Genomic DNA, 12,771 nt, shown 5'->3' with positions numbered 1-12,771 from the left:
TTTTTTTTTTTTTTTTTTTTTTTTTTTGCCAGAGTGTCTTGGCTTTCCATGCCTGAAATACTCTCATGGGCTTTTCAGGCAGATCAGAAGCCTTTAGGGCTGATTCTGAGGAGAGAGTGCTGTTTAGGACATCTGCCATTCTGTGTGTCTGCTGAGTATCTCGCTTCCCATGTTGGATCACTCTCCCCTTTATTCCATCGGTTAGTATTAGCAGGTACTAGACTTGTTTATGTGCTCCCTTTGACTCTTAGTCCTTTCATTATGATCAATTGTGAACTGAAATTGATCACTTGGACTAGTGGGATGGCATTGGTACATTCCACCTTGATGGGATTAAATTGGAGTCCCCTGGTATGTTTCTAACTCTACCAATTGGGGCAAGTCAGCTTGAGCATGTCCCAAATTGCACATCTCTTCCCTCTCTTATTCCCACTCTTATGTTTAACAGGGATCACATTTCAGTTAAATTTCAACACTTAAGAATAACTGTGTATTAATTACAGAATTAAACCAGTCATATTAAGTAGAACAGACAAAAAAACTACTAAGAGGGATAATGTATTAAGTTGTTCATTAACAGTCAGGACTATGCTGATCAAGTCACCATTTCTCATAGTGTCCACTTCACTTCAACAGGTTTCCTTTTTGGTGTTCAGTCAGTTGTCACCGATCAGGGAGAACATATGGTATTTGTCCCTTTGGGACTGGCTTATTTCACTCAGCATGATGTGTTCCAGATTCCTCCATTTTGTTGCAAATGACTGGATTTCATTGTTTCTTACTGTGGTATAGTATTCTAAAGAGCACATATCCCATACTTTCTTTATCCAGTCTACCGTTGATGGGCATTTAGGTTCGTTCCAGGTCTTGGTTATTGTGAATTGTGCTGCAATAAACATTAGGGTGCAGACCGCTTGTTCTTTGCCAATTTCATTTCCTTTGGGTAAATTCCAAGGAATGGGATGGCTGGGTTGAACGGTAGGGTTATATTCAGGTTTCTGAGGAATCTCCAAACTGACTTTCATAGTGGCTTGAGCAGTTTGCATTCCCACCAACAGTGGGTTAGTGTCCCTTTTTCCCCACATCCTCTCCAGCATCTGTTGTTGGTAGATTTCTGTATGTGAGCCATTCTAACTGGGGTGAGGTGAAACCTCATTGTGGTTTTTATTTACATTTCCCTGATTGCTAGTGACCTTGAACATTTTTTCATGTGCCTGTTGGCCCTTTGGATTTCCTCTTTTGAAAAATGTCTATTGAGGTCCTTGGCCCATCTCTTAAGTGGGTTGTTGGTTTTGTTGTTGTGGAGTTTCTTGATCTCTTTGTAGATTCTGGTTATTAACCCTTTATCTGTTGCATAGTTTGCAAATATTTTTTCCCATTCTGTCGGTTGTCTCTTCACTCTCCTGACTGTTTCTTTTGCAGTACAGAAACTTCTCAATTTGATGCAGTCCCAATAGTTGATTTTGGCTTTGACTGCCTGTGCCTCCCGGGTCTTTTCCATAAACTCTTTGCCTGTGCCAATATCTTGAAGGTTTTCTCCAATGTTCTCTAATAACTTGATGGTGTCAGGTCGTAGATTTAGGTCTTTAATCCATGTTGAGTGGATTTTTTGTAAGGTGTAAGGTAGGGGTCTTGCTTCATGCTTCTGCACATGGAAATCCAGTTTTCCCAGCACCATTATTTGAATAGACTGTTCTTGCTCCAGGAATTGGTTTTAGATCCTTGATCAAATATAAGTTGGCTGTAGATGTTTGGGTTGATTTCTGGTGTTTCAATTCTGTTCCATGGGTCTATCCATCTGTTTCTGTACCAGTACCATGCTGTTTTGATTACAACTGCCCTGTGGTATGTCCTGAAATCTGGTATTGTAATGCCTCTGGCTTTGTTTCTGTTGTAGAAAATTGCTTTAGCTATTCGAGGTCTCCTGTGACTCCATATGAATTTCAGCATCATTTTTTCTAGATCTGGGAAGAATGTCTTTGGTATTTTGATTGGTACTGCATTGAATCTATAAATTACTTTTGGGAGAATGGACATTTTGATGATGTTGATTCTTCCAATCCTTGAGCATGGAAGATTTTTCCATTGCTTGGTATCCTTTTCTATTTCATTCTTTAAGATTTTGTAATTCTCATCGTAGAGATCTTTAACATCCTTGGTTAAGTTTATTCCAAGGTATTTGATTGTTTTTGTAGCTATTGTGAATGGGATTGATCTTAGTGGTTCTTTCTCAGCCATGGCATTGCTTGTGTATACAAAGGCTGTTGATTTTCGTGTATTGATTTTATATCCTGCCACTTTGCCAAACTCCTCTATGAGTTCCAATAGTCTCTTAGTAGAGTTCTTTGGATCCTCTAAGTAAAGATTCATATCATCTGCAATTAGAGATAGTTTGACTTCTCCCTTCCCAATTTGTATTTCCTTAATTTCTTTTTCTTGTTTGATGGCTCTGGCCATGTTATATAGCAGTGGTGAGAGTGGGCATCCCTGTCTGGTGCCAGATCTCAGTGGAAATGCTTCCAACTTTTCCCCATTCAATAGGATGCTGGCCGTGGGTTTTTCATACATTGCTTTGATTGTATTGAGGAATGTTCCTTCCATACCCAATTTGCTTAGAGTTTTCATCATGAAAGGGTGTTGAATTTTATCGAATGCTTTCTCTGCATCTATTGAGATAATCATATGTTTTTTTCTTCTGCAGTCTGTTAATGTGGTGAATCACATTGATTGATTTGCAAATGTTGAACCATCCCTGCATACCAGGGATAAATCCCACTTGGTCTGGGTGGATGATTTTCCTGATGTGTTGTTGTATTTTATTGGCGAGAATTTTATTGAGGATTTTTGCGTCTATGTTCATCAGGGATATTGGTCTATAATTTTCTTTCAGTGCTGCGTCTTTCTCTGGCTTAGGGATTAAGGTGATGCTGGCTCCATAGAAAGAATTTGGGAGGATTCCATCTCTTTTGATTGTTCTGAATAGTTTGAGAAGAAATGGAATTAGTTCTTCTTTAAATGTCTGGTAGAATTCAGCAGTGAATCCATCTGGTCCTGGGCTTTTCTTTGTTGGGAGGGCCTTTATTACTGTTTCAATTTCTGTCTCAGTTATGGGTCTATTTAGGTTTTCTATGTCTTCATGGTTCAATTTAGGTAGATTGCATGTGTCCAGGAATCTATCCATTTCTGATAGATGCTCTTGTTTGCTGGCATACAAATCCTTGTATTAATTTCTGATGATTCTTTTTATTTCTGTGGTGTCTGTTGTTATGTTTCCTTTTTCATCTCTGATTTTATTGATTTGGATCTTTTCTCTTTGTTTTTTTTAGTTAGTTGGGTCAATGGTGTGTAAATTTTGTTGATTTTTTAAAAAAACCCAGCTCTTCTCTTGGCTGATTTTTTGTAATGTTTTTTTTTTGGATTCAATCCTGTTAGTTTCTTCTCTGGTTTTAATTCTTTCTCTTCTCCTACTAGATTTGGGTTTGGTTTGCTGCAGTTTTTCTAGGTCCTTGAGATGCGCTGGAAGCTCATTTATCTAGTACCTTTCCAATTTCTTGATATAGGCACCTATTGCTATAAACTTGCTTCTCAATACTGCTTTTGCCGTATCCCATAAGTTTTGATATGTTGTGTTGTTATCTTCATTTACTTCCAGAAAGTTTCTGATTTCTCTTTTGATTTCTTGAATGACCCAGTGTTCATTCAGGAGCATGTTGTTCAGTCTCCATGTGTTTGCATACTTTCTGGGGTTTCCTGAGTTGCTAATTTCCAGCTTCATTCTGCTGTGGTCTGAGAAGCTGCATGGTATGATTCTAATTCCTTTAAATTTATGAGACTTGCTTTATGACCTAGTATGTGATCAATGCTAGAGAAGGTTCCATGCACTGCTGAGAAGAATGTAAATTCTTTAGATGTAGGATTAAAAGTTCTGTAGATATCTGTTAGATCCATTTGGGCAATAGTGTCAATTAAATCTGCTGTTTCCTTGTTGATCTTCTGTCCGGATGATCTGTCTATTTCTGAGAGTGGAGTATTGAAGTCCCCCAGTACTATTGTATTGGAATCTAAATCTCCCTTTAAGTCCCTTAACATATCTTTTAAATAGACCGGTGCCCTGTAATTAGGTGCATATACATTTATAATAGTTACAGCTTCCTTTGAATTTAATCCTTAATCATTATATAGTGCCCCACTATGTCTCTCTTAACAGATTTTGTATTAAAGTTTATGTTGTCCGATATTAATATGGCTACATGTGCTTTTTTGTTTGGTTTTTGTTTGCACGGTATATCTTTTTCCAACCTTTCACTTTCAGTCTGCATGCATCTTTGTTAGAGAGATGTGTTTCTTGTAGGCAACAAATAGTTGGGTGTTGTTCCTTAAGCCAGTCAGCCAATCGGTGTCTTTAACTGAAGAGTTAAGTCCATTAACATTTAATGTGACTATTGATACATAGTGACTTTGCCCTGCCATTTTCCCAGAGATGTTTTCTAGTATATGCTTTGAGCTTCCCATGCTCTTTTACTGGTAGGTATTCTTCCTTTACGTTCTTTCATATTGATGGCCGTGTTTCTGTGTTTCTGAGTTTAGCACATCTTTAAGTATCTTTTCAAGGGCCAGAGGAGTGGTGGCAAAGTCTTTCAATTTCTGTTTGCTATGAAAGGTCTTTATTTCACCTTCATTCACAAATGAGAGCTTAGCAGGATATAATATTCTGGGCTGGCAATTTTTCTCTCTGTGCACCTGTGCTATGTCTCGCCATTCCCTCCTAGCCTGTAGTGTTTCTGATGAGAAGTCAGCTGTGAGTCTGATTGGAGATCCTCTGAGAGTAATCTGACGTTTCTCTCTTGCACATTTTAGGATCTTTTCTTTATGTTTCACTGTGGAGAGTTTAATTACAACGTGTTGTGGCGAGGATCTCTTTTGGTCATGTTTACTGGGGGTTCTATGAGCTTCCTGTACTATGATGTCTCTGTCCTTCTCCAAACCCAGAAGGTTCTCTGCTAGTATCTCACTAAAAAGGCTTTCTAATCCTTTCTCTCTCTCCATGCCTTCAGGAACTCCTAGAACCCGAATGTTGTTTTTTTTTTTAATAGTATCCTGTGGATTCCCAACAATATTTTTTAGATTTCTAATTTCCTCTTCTTCTCTTTGGTTTGACTGTATGTTTTCCTGTGCTCTGTCTTCTAAGTCCGATATTCTCTCTTCTGTTTCACTGACTCTTTTTTTTAGACTTTCTAATGTGTCTGTCATTTGATCTATTGAGTTCTTCATTTCATTTTGATTTCTCTTCATTATCACACTTTCCTGTTCTACTAGTTTCTGTGTTTCATTTTGATTCTTCCTTAAAATTTTATTTTCATGAGAGATTGTCAATCCTGTCCAATAAGGATTTCTGTAGTTCAAGGATTTTCTTTTGAAAACTTCTAAATGTTCTTATCATAAATTTTTTGAAATCCGTATCTTGCATTTCTTCTATCTCATCATCTTCATAATTTTGGCTTGGGTTTTTTTTTGTTTATTTGGAGGCATCATAATGTCATTGTTGATCTTGTTCCCTCGATTTCTGTGTTTATTGCTTGGCATGGTTAAATCTTTTTCCCTCACTGTGAGGTGTTTTTCTTTCTTTCTTTTTTTTTTTATAATATGTCTGTGTTAAGTGGACTGCCTGCTGTTGGAGGAGCCTTGGAGGCTTGAGATGGGTGTGGCCTGAGAGCTCTGATTGGTTCTTCAGGGTTATGGGTGTGCAAAGGTGACACCCTCAGGTTTAGTGTGGTAAATCTCTCTTTATTTATTTATTCATTTATTTATTTTATTTTATTTTATTTTTTATTCAGGAGGTAAGTAATACCATACGACTGAGCAGAATTGATGGTATTTAACTTCCAGTCTCTGGCTTCTACTCAAAGAGTCTGTACAGGCTTGGTTTCTCCTGCAGACTCCCACTGGGTTGCCTAGGCTACTGAATTGTAGCCTTAACTCTCCCCTTTTATTATGTATATCCCAAATGGGGCTTGCTCTTTGTCTCTTGCTTGCCTTTTCAAAGTTGGCAGAGAGAGAAACTTGTCTGTATCAGTACCCCCCATCTCTTTTTTTTTTTCCTTCTCTCCTGTAGTCAGTCTGGTGAACTTTCCCACTTCAAATCCCACTTCCCTCTAAAATTCTGTCTGCTGTTTCCCCGCCAATGTCTCTGGTTACTGAGCTCACCTCCCCTTCCAGTGCCGATGTGTGGACTCGGAGCCCTGGGCATCCTTCCTGTCTCTGCTGGTGTCTGTGTCACATCCACTCCCCTTCCCACACTCCCGGCTGCTCCATTTCTGATCCAGCTCTGCTATGGCCTTCGAAGCCTGTACAAGATTGCCCAAGTGCTTGGGCCCCTGCACCAGTGTGGGAGACCAGGAAGAAGCTCCTGGCTCCTGGCTTCAGATCAGTGTAGCTCTGGTCATTACAGCCAACTGGGGAGTGAACCAGTGAATGGAAGACCTCTCTCCCTCTCTCTCTGCTTCTCATTCTCTCTCTGTGTAACTCTGATTTTCAAACAAAATAAATAGATTTTTTGACAGGCAGAGTTTGAAAAGAGAGAGAGAGAGAGAGAGAGAGAGAGAGACAGAGAGTAAGGCCTTCCTTCCATTGGTTCACCCCCCAAAGGCCACTATGGCTGGCGCCCTGCACCGATCTGAAGCCAGGAGCCAGGTGCTTCTTCCTGGTCTCCCATGCGGGTGTGGGGCCAAGGACTTGGGCCATCCTCCACTGCTTTCCAAGGCCACAGCAGAGAGCTGGACTGGAAGAGGAGTAACTGGGACAGAATCTGGTGCCCCAACTTGGACTAGAACCCAATGTGCTGGCGCTGCAGGCGGAGGGTTAGCCTTGTGAGCCGTGGTGCCGACCAGATTAATATATTTTTTTTTAAATTAAAAGCATGTCATTATAAAAATTAAAAGAAAGAAAGGAAGAGGGAAGGTGGGAGAATGAATGGGAAGGTGGGAAATATCATTATGCTTTTTAAATCTGCATATGTGAAATACATCAAATTTTTTTCACTTATTTAAGTAAAAATTATTTAAAATGTGGCTATTTTAAGGCTTTCTTGTCAACTTTTTGTGTTTATAAACTTTGCATGTATTTAGGTTTTTACAAGTATTGGAATCTTTAATGCTTTTTGAAATAAGTTCATTCACATATATGTAAGAAATTATATAGATTGTTTAAAAATGGGTATCAAGTGGTTCTATGTTGGATTCCTGATCAGTTGAGGCATTCTGAAGGCTATTCAATGATTAAGAGTATAATATAGTATCTTAACGCTGCTCTGTTAGATTAGTATGACTATTTTACCAATTGTTATTCTGAGTCACTAAATAGAGTTTTAAATTATCCTCATTGATTAATTTTATACATTATAGGATACTGTTTTTACCAAGTGGTGAATAATATTCTCTTTTCTCTTTCTCAGCTATATGCAGAAAAAGAAGAAAGGTAAACATATTTTATCTATTTCTTTGAATGGTAGAGTTACAGAGACAGGCAGTGACAGAGAGAAAGGTCTTCCGTCTAATGGTTCACCCCAGATGGCTGGCTGGAGCTGAGCTGATTGGAATCCAGGAGCCTTGAGTTTTTTCTGGGTCTCCCATGTGGGTGTAGGGCCCAAGCAGTTGAACCATCCACTGCTGCTTTTACAGGCCATAGCAGAGAGTTGGATCAGAGGAGGAGCAGCTAGAACCCCTTTGGGATTCCAGCGTTACAGGCAGAGGTTTAGCCCACTACGCTACGATGCCTGTCCTACCTTTTGATTCTTTTTTCCATGAAAATACTGCCATCAGTGAATCATTCCACATCTAGATTTTTCCGGAGGTTCATCTTGTAGATCAGCCTTGCTAGAATGGACCTTCTATGTGTTCTCTGCATTAGAATGAGCTTTGTTTTCATTACCTTCAGATGGCAGAAGAGCAGCTGGATCGAGGACATCGTGTACTTTGAGAGTTATTCCAGATGATTTTTATTATGACATCCTCCCGTTAATCACTAATGCCATTCAATCTCGAACTTCTTGTATCTAGTGTTGAGTTTAAACTTTAAGTGACTGGCTTAATATTAGCTGGTGGTTTGTTTCCTGGAATATGCTGTAGCAGTTCCTGCTCTTATGCATGCAGGTCAACATGTGATCCTTTTTTTATTAGACAGGTAAAGTTACAGACAGTGAGAGAGAGACAGAGAGAAAGGTCTTACTTCTGTTGGTTCATGCCCCAAATGGTCGCTGCTGCTGGTGCTGCACTGATCAGAAGACAGGAGCAAGGTGCTTCTTCCTCATTTCCCATGCAGGTGCAGAGGCCCAAGCACTTGGACCATCCTCCACTGCCCTCTGGGCCACAGCAGAGAGCTGGACTGGAAGAGGAGAAACTGGGACTAGAACCTAGTGCCTATATGGGATGCCAGCACCGCAGGTGGAGGACTAACCAAGTTAGCCACGGCGCTGGCTCCATTCTGTGATCCTTGAAACTAGTTTCTTAGAACAGCAGGCAACTGATCATGAAAGTGGATGCAATTTCTGAGTGACCACACCCAGAGACCTTCTCTGCTATAAACAGAGTGAAAACAAATTTCACCAACTCCCATAATAATAAATACTGAAAATTGGAGTCCAATGGGGAAACTTATTACATAATACGTGGCTCCTGTATTGATTAGAAAATCAACACTATTACCCTTGACATCAGCAATCACCAAGGGCTCTTGGCCAAGGTGTTTTTTTTCTTTGTTTGCTTTTTATTTATTTATGCCATCTCACTAGTCCCAGTAATCTGTGCACTTCCTCCTCATGTAGGATCTTTGTCCTTAGTGTGCCGCACATTGAGATTTAATGCTATAACTAGTACTCAAACAGTATTTTCCACTTTATGTTTCAGTGTGGGAGCAAACAGTTGAAATCTTTACTTAATGTTTGCTAAACTGATCTTCTGTATATAAAGAGAATCGAAAATGAATCTTGATGTGAATGGAAGGGGAGAGGGAGTGGGAAAGGGGAGGGTTGTGGGTGGGAGGGACGTTATGGGGGTGAAAAAGCCATTGTAATCCATAAGCTGTACTTTGGAATTTTATATTCATTAAATCAAAGTTAAAAAAAAAGAAATGAACACTTGGGCCATCCTCCACTGTACTCCCCGGCCACAGCAGAGAGCTGGCCGGGAGGATAGGCAACGGGGACAGAATCCAGCGCCCCGACCAGGACTAGAACCTGGTGTGCCGGTGCAGCAAGGCGGAGGATTAGTCTATTGAGCCACGGCGCCGCCCTCCATATACCTTTTCTAACCACAGTGGCATGAAGCAGGAAGTTAAAAAATTATAAACTGCCAGAAAATATGGAAACACATCGAGAATAACAATATGCTCCTGAATACACAGTGGTTATAGAAGAAATCAAAAACAACCAAAAAATTCCTAGAAATGAATGATTATGACCATATCAAAACCTATGGGATATACTAAAGCTGTTTATAGCAATCAGTCCCTTTATCAGTAAATTGGAAACACATTAAGTAAGTGATTTAATAATGCATCTGAAGAACCTAGAAAAACAAGAACAAAAACCAACATTAAAAAGAGGAAATAATGAATTAAGTATAATATATATTTAATATATAGAAATATAGAATATATTTCAACAGTTTTCTCCCACACAAAAACATAAAGTGAAAAATACCATTTGAGTACTAGTTATAGCATTAAATCTCAATGTACAGCACACTAAGGACAAAGATCCTACATGAGGAGTAAGTGCACAGTGTGACTCCTGTTGTTGACTTAACAAATTGACTCTCTTGTTTATGGCATCAGTAATCACCATAGGCTCTTGTCATGAGCTGCCAAGGCTATGGAAGCCCCCTGAGTTCACTGACTCTGATCATATTTAGACAAGGCCATGGTCAAAGTGGAAGTTCTCTCCTCCCTTCAGAGAAAGGTACCTCCTTCTTTGATGACCCATTCTTTCCACTGGGATCTCACTCACAGAGATCTTTCATTGAGTTTTTTTTTCCCCAGAGTGTCTTGGCTTTCCATGCCTGAAATACTCTCATGGGCATTTCAGCCGGATCCGCATGCCTTAAGGGCTGATTATGAGGCCAGAGTGCTGTTAGGACATTTGCCATTCTATGGGTCTGCTGTGTATCTCACTTCCCATGTTGGACCATTCTCTCCCTTTTTGATTCTATCAGCTAGTATTTGCACACACTAGTCTTGTTTCTGTGATCCCTTTGGTTTTTAGTCCTATCATTATGATCAATTGTGAACAGAAATTGATCACTGGGACTAGTGAAATGGCATTGGTACATGCCACCTCGATGGGATTGAATTCGAATCCCCTGGTATGTTTCTAACTCCACCATTTGAGGCAAGTCAGTTTGGGCATGTCCCGAATTGCACATCTCTTCCCTCTCTTATTCCCACTCTTATATTTAACAGCGAACACTTTTCAGTTAAGTTTCAGCACTTAAGAAGAATTGTGTATTGATTACAGTATTCAACAAAAAGTATTAAGTAGAATAACAAAAAAAATACTAAGAGGGATAACAGATTAAGCTGCTCATCAACAATCAGGGTGAGGGCTGATCAAGTCACCATTTCTCATAGTGTTCATTTCACTTTAACAGGTTTCCTTTTTGGTGCTCAGTTAGTTGTCACCTATCAAGGAGAACAAGTGGTATTTGTCCCTTTGGGATTGGCTTATTTCACTCAACATAATGTTTTCCAAATTCCTAACAGGCATCACTTTTCAGTTAAAATGTAAACACCTAAGAACAATTGTGTGTTAATTACAGAGTTCAAACAATGGTACTAGAAACATGGTACTGTTGAAATCTTTACTTAATGTATGCTAAACTCATCTTCTGTATATAAAGAGAAACGAAAATGAATCTTGATGTGAATGGAAGGGGAGAGGGAGTGGATAAGGGGAGGGTTGCAGGTTGGAGGGACGTTGTGGGGGGGAAGCCATTGTAATCCATATTCTGTACTTTGCAAATTTATATTCATTAAATAATAGTTTAAAAAAAGGCTTCCATAGCCTTGGCAACTCATGACAAGAGCCTAGGAAGATTACTGATACCATAAACAAGAATGTCAAATTATTAAGCCAACAACAGGAATCACTGTGCTCTTAACGCTCCATGTGGAATCTCTGTGCTTCATGTGTTGTCCAATGTGAATTAATGCTATAACTAGTACTCAAACAGTATTTTACACTTTGTGTTTCCATGTGGGTGCAAACTGTTGAACTCTATACTTAATATATACTAAATTGATCTTCTGTATATAAAGAGAATTGAAAATGAATCTTGATGTGAATGGAATGGGAGAGGGAGCGGGAGATGGCAGGGTTGCGGTTGGGAGTGAAGTTATAGGGGGGGGACCAATGTAATCCAAAAGCTGTACTTTGGAAATTTATATTTGTTAAATAAAAGTTTAAAAAAAAGAAATATAGAATATATTTAATATACCATTAAAATGAAAAATACAAAATATCAGTGAAATTAAGAAATGGTTTCCTAAAACCAAAATAAATAAAAGTGGTAGACAATTGGTCCAACTAACCAAAAAAGGAGGGAAGACCCAAATTAATAAAATCAGAGATAAAAACGGACATGTTAAAATGGATATTACAGAAATATAAAGATTCATCACAAATTACCAATAACAACTATTTGCTAACAATTTGGAAAACCAGAAAAAATGCAGAGATTTCTGGAGACATACAATGTACATAACAGAGTCATGAAAATATAGAAAACCAAGTAGAACAATAATTAAGATTAAGATTAAACCTGTAATAAGGACCCTCCCAGCAAAGAAAAGCCCAGGAGCAGATGACTTCACTGCTGAATTCTAAAAAATCTTTTAATGAGGAAATAACTCCAATTCTTTTCAAGGTAGTCAAAATGTTTGACAGAGAGGGAATCTTCCCAAACTTGTTTTATGAATCCAGTATCACCAAATTCCCAAATAGGAAAAATGCAACAAATAAAAGCAATTATAAACCAATGACCTTGATGAACATACATGCAAAAATCCTCAACATTATCCTAGCTAAATCCTGTACCAAGGGGGATTTATGTCTGCTATGCAGGGATGATTCAACACACACCAACTAATAAATGGATACATCACATTAACAAACTGAAGAACTCAAACTGTATGGTTAAATCAATAGATTCAGATGAAGCTTCTGAAAAAATGCAACATCTTTTCATGATAAAAACCTTAAGCAAATTGGATATAGAAGGAACAATCCTTAACACAATCAAGACAATACATGACAAACTCACAGCCAGCATCATATTGAATTATGAAAAGCTTCAAGCATTTCCACTAAGATCTGGAAATAGACAAAGATGCCAACTTTCACCATTGATATTCAATATTGTTCTGAAAGTTTTAGGCAGAGCAGTTAGGCAAGAAAAGAAATAAATGAGATACAAATTGGAAAGGAGGAAGTCAAAATATCCCCGTTTGCAGAGGACGTGATCCTAAATATAGGGGATCTAAAAGACTCTGCTAAGTCTGTTGGAACTCACACGAGAATTTGGTAGAGTTGCAGGCAATAAAATCAATATACAAAACCAATAGCTTTTGTTTACATGGATAATGCCTTAGCTGAGAAGAACTTGTAAGATCAGTTCCATTCACAATAGTTATAAAAAAGTTTTAAACAATTTGGAATAAATTGGACAAAGGAAGTAAAAGATCTCTGCAGTGACAATTTCAAAACATTAAAGAAAGAAATTT

At 38.6% G+C, this 12,771-nt stretch overlaps 1 protein-coding gene across 2 annotated transcripts in view; it reads right to left on the bottom strand.

The window, feature by feature from the left end:
• Positions 1 to 12,771, bottom strand: part of LOC138843393 (UDP-glucuronosyltransferase 2B13-like) — a 28,883-nt gene that overhangs the window by 14,425 nt on the left and 1,687 nt on the right. The gene's annotated exons all lie outside the window — the stretch shown is intronic.

Source organism: Oryctolagus cuniculus, chromosome 8 (genome assembly GCF_964237555.1).
Source record: "Oryctolagus cuniculus chromosome 8, mOryCun1.1, whole genome shotgun sequence".
NCBI classification, from domain to species: domain Eukaryota; kingdom Metazoa; phylum Chordata; class Mammalia; order Lagomorpha; family Leporidae; genus Oryctolagus; species Oryctolagus cuniculus.
This window is presented reverse-complemented; position numbering and strand designations above follow the sequence as displayed.